Raw genomic sequence first — 4,903 nt, forward strand, 5'->3', positions numbered from 1 at the left:
TGAAAAATCGGATAATTACCACGCCCACATCCCATATAACGGTAATTTAGAGAAATACGAAAGCTTCTATAAATCAGTAAATACTGAAGCTAATTTATTCAAAATTGATTTTAGCACTAATTCTTTAGCAAAAAATAGGCTTATAATAAAAGGTTGGAAAATGGGCGTGACCCCGCCCACTTATAACCACATACATATGTGTATATCGGTAACCGTTCGACCAATGTGTACCAAACTCGGTATGATTATTGTGGTTGCCACATAAAGGCAAAACGTTGAATATTTTGAAATCTGACTAAAATTACGCCCACTTTTATTTAACGGTAAATTTTAGAAATGTTTCAAACTTTGATATTTCGAAATTTAAGGAAGCTAATTTTACTTAAAATTGATACCAACAACAATCCCTTGAAAAGAAGTAACATTATTATGGAATTTTGGAAAATGGGCGTGGTGCCGCCCACATATATCTATATAAGTTTATCTCATCGAAGATGTTTAAAATAGAGGTAATTTAATGTTCGGCTCCGCCCGAACTTAGACTTTTTACTTGTTAAGAAATAATTTAGGTAAGTAAATTAGGTGATTTAGTTAAATAAAAATGGAAAGGTTAGTAATTTTTAATAATGTTTTTTTTTAGTATTTGAATTAAAAAATTGAACCATGGTATTCAATAAAAAGTTTTTAAAGGGTCGTAAATCAAACCTGCGCCACTAAATAACTACTCGCTCGAGGCGACAAACTTGAAACTTGACAAAATTGTAAATTCTTTTCGATTGACGCTGCACCAGTTGAGAGGTCTTTCAGTTATATTTTTTTTTTTTATTGCGGTGCAATAATTCTTCATTGAGAATTGTATCGGGCTGCAAATGTCGGATGTATCCTCCTGACTTCCATCTTCACAATCTTGTATCATGGCAAGATCGTTGTTTAAACGCCGTTGTTTTCCAAAGAATTCTTCATTCTAATTCTTTTGGTTGTTTCTGAATTTGGAGAACCTGTAACGTCCACAGCGTTTTTGGATTTTAGTTTTTGTAATTCATTTTTAATCCTTTCTTCTGTGACTGAAATAGCTTTTAAGCAGATATAACGAAAGAAGGTTACCACGTCTATTTGTATTTTTTTTATCATTTAATACTAAAGAAATTCATATACCAGACCCAATTAATTAATTAACATTGTTTATTGAAATATTTTTCAATGGGTGGCTTTGCTCGTTTAGACATTTCCTTCATTTGGTACCAAACTTGTTTAATTTGGATAAGCGGTTTGTTTATTATCCGGAAAAGACTTTTAATTGGGAATAAAAAATATTTGGCCAAGTTTAACTGGTAAAAAAAACTGTTATTTTCGGTTCCTTCAATATTCGCATTCGCAAAAAATCCGCATTGATTATTGCGAAAGCGAATGCGAATGTTAAAATTAATGCGGAAGCTCCGCGGTTGCGAATGCGAATATTCGCAACAACCCTGATCTAAAATAAAAAAAAATAAAAACATAAAATAGAATTGTTTTTCTTTTTAATACAAACATGAATTGATGAATTCAGGTAATTTTTAAGGAATAATATAAATAATATTAGACTAATTTGTATTTTCATGTAGCACATACTATACCTAAACATAAATATGCCCCTTAAAGGTATTCTTTCTGGAAAATGCCATAACTTTCGTAATTTTTCCGCGATAATAATAGTTGAAATGGTATTTTAAAGATAGTTGTATCCACACTTGCTTGAAATATTAGATGATAACTTTGTCCATAGTTGCCAACTTGGTGCTTTAAGCACTAGATTTAGTGCTTTTTGAAAATTAAAACGCCAAAAAAAAATTGTTAGTGCCTAGTGCCTTTTTTAGTGCTTTTCTTCTGAACTAAAATTACTCCGATGTAGTTAAAACCTGAATAATTTTTAAATATTTAAAGCTGTGGCTCAAGTAGCACACTGGTGTATAACTTGGTGTAAATTTGTGAATTTTGGCACATATATTCAGATTTATACCGAAATTCTTAAATCTACACCAAGTTATACACCAGTGTGCTACTTGAGGGCACTTGTACATTCACCTTCACAATTCTATTCGCGTTGAAAATGCTAGTAGATATGCGAGTAAGTTTAGTATTTCTTTTTTTCTTTTGTAATTATTTTTAAAAATTTTTATTTTTGTACCACCTGACTAAAACACATCGTTTCTTGGTGCTGAATCCAAATCTGGCCGCACAATTGCTCTAGCACTAGAATTTTGAGATATGCTAACCTCAAAGTGCCAAAATTACGGTTTTTGGCGATATTTGAGGTTATATAATGAAAAAAAAAAATTTTTTTGCTCATTTCTACTTAGGGCATGATTTTCGTTTGTTGGGATTCGATTTTTCTTTCTTGAGATATACATATCAGTTTTAATGTGCAGTACTTCGGTATTACGTCGTAAGCATGAGTCCAGAGAGCTGCATGGATACACTCAAATTACATTTTAAGTCACTCGCTTTCTTTTCATATCTGCACACACTCGCACTCATTTATTTCCAAACAAAACGAGCGATAGCATTGAAAAAACATTAGGAGCGTTCCTTATCTCCCAGAAATGGTCAGAAAAAGTCCGAAGTAGTCAGATTTAGTCCAAAAAGCGTTCCTTACTCGGAAATGACAGGCTAAAATGAGAGAGCAGCACCCAGTGAGAGTGACTCTCATCAGTCCGAAGTAGTCAGATTTAGTCAGAAGAATTTTTTCTGGCAAAATCCTGAAAAGTGTCAAACTCAACTAAATTTAAATTAACGGAAATTAAAGAATATGCAAATAGGGAGAATAATCTAAAAAGTAAAAAAAGTGAATTGAAATTGGAAGGAGGCAAAAAATAATTGATATAGTAAGTGTTTATTGTGCTTGTGCTTGTGCTTGTGTGAATGTGTTTTGTACATACATTTCCATTCTTATTTGACGTTAGCTTTGTTGTTGCCATTCTTTGGACTAAAAATTTGGTTTTTTGCGTTCCTTTACTATTCCTGTTATTCTCTTTTAGTGAGCGCATTTTGCTTACGCTCTGGCATTTTGACACTTTTCAGATTTTAGTCCAAAAAGATAAGGAATGAACCTATTGTCGGTTGAGTGAGTAATTCACACTATCAAGTGCTCGATTCAAATAACAAGTGCTTGATTTGAAAAATAAGTGCATGGCATAACTGCTGTAATGAAAGTATCAAAGAAAAAACATTTGTAAATAAAATTTTTGTTAATTTTATTGGTTTCCTAACTGCATATTATAATGCAAAAATATCAACTGATTAAGGGCATCATCATTTGACAAAAGGTGGCATCTTTTGTCAGAAATAACATTTCCAGCAGATTTCTGACGATGCGCTAGTTGAAGGAGTGGCTATTACTCTACGACTGAGTTTATGCAGCAGCGGCATTTCGCATTTGTGTACCTCCCACCAATTAATTATATCGAAGTCCGTAGAAAATATACCTAAATATTTTCATATCGCCGCAGCTCTGAATAGCTTTATCAGTTCTGCTCACAAAGGTAGGTTGTTTATGAAGACCTGAAAACAGCTCAAAGTTGTCTGAAGGTAACAAAGGTGTATCCGCAATTTGTGGTTCCGTTGTACTGTCAGAATTCTCAGTTAACGTTCTCATAATTTGTAAACATTTCTCTTTTGTGTACCTTTGCTCAGATTCGGTAAAGTTCTTGAGCTCTTTTGCTGGCGGGTATAAAAAGAAAAAACACAATTTTTTGCAAATCTGTTAGTTTTCAACAGCAACTGTTTTTAAATAATAAAGCAACTCATTTTTCAAGTCCCTTATAAAGCCGATGTCTTCTGAGGTAACATTGCATTTCTTTTGTAGACTAATTATATAAATGTACGTCAGGTGCATAACTAAATAATTCAGTAAAACTAATATATTAAAAAACAAATACTTCATCAATATCAATTTTTTCAAAATTGTATTCTCTACTAATTGTTTGAAGTCAATGGGTGTCATTCGATTGCTGACTTGCTTTTCATAACAGCATTTTTCACTCGCTTGACTTGATTTGGAAAGAGTATATCAATGGCATATTTGAAATCAAATGAGTACACTGCAGCTAAACATTGATTTTAAAACTAACTATGAATCTCACTGTTTGTACGGTGTTTCTCACTAACCTTATAGAGTTCACAGCAATGAGTTCGTACTGTTTAGATGGAAGTGAGTAAACTCATGCTGTTGTCTGCATGAGTCATTATAGCATGTGGCTTTTCAATCGTTATGAGCGAAAAAGTTTTGTTTATTGATTTATGTATGCATTCTTGTAAATATTGTTAATTTTTTGTTTTTGTTAAATACATACAAACTGTTATGAAAAAAATATCAATTGATTCAAAACATTTGGTGCTTTTAGTGTGGTAAAACGCTTTTTTCCAAGTTTTTGGTGCCTTTTGAAAATCAAAAGTTGGCAACAATGACTTTGTCATTAAAAATCCATTTGGTTCCTTACTTTGGGTAAAGAGAGATTGTGTAGTCTAAGGTTTATAGGGTAAAGTTCCAGGGAAACAATTGGAGGATATCGTAACGCATTTTTCGGCGAATATAAAATAAGGATCGGCAGCCATTTTTGCATACTTAACTGAAAAAAATATCTTTTGGATTATGACGTTCACCAGTAAACGAGCGACCTATAAAAAATACTACTACGGAACATTATTTTCTGCTACGATTTTTCATGTAATTTACTCAGATTTAAGCCTGCCGGATTTCTAACCCTGCACGCCATTTATTTGAAATCAACCGTCAAAGTTAACTCGAAATGTTCAATGTGGACGATTGTGTTTTACAAAAAGCTTTTTTTCATTTAAAAAGTTAAATGGGGCCCATTTGAACGTAATATTAGTGAATCAAGTGGCAAAATTATTGTCGGACTGT

The sequence above is a fragment of the Rhagoletis pomonella genome, unplaced genomic scaffold, assembly GCF_013731165.1.
Source record: "Rhagoletis pomonella isolate Grant_MI unplaced genomic scaffold, Rhpom_1.0 Rhpom_scaffold_00014, whole genome shotgun sequence".
Classification (NCBI taxonomy): domain Eukaryota; kingdom Metazoa; phylum Arthropoda; class Insecta; order Diptera; family Tephritidae; genus Rhagoletis; species Rhagoletis pomonella.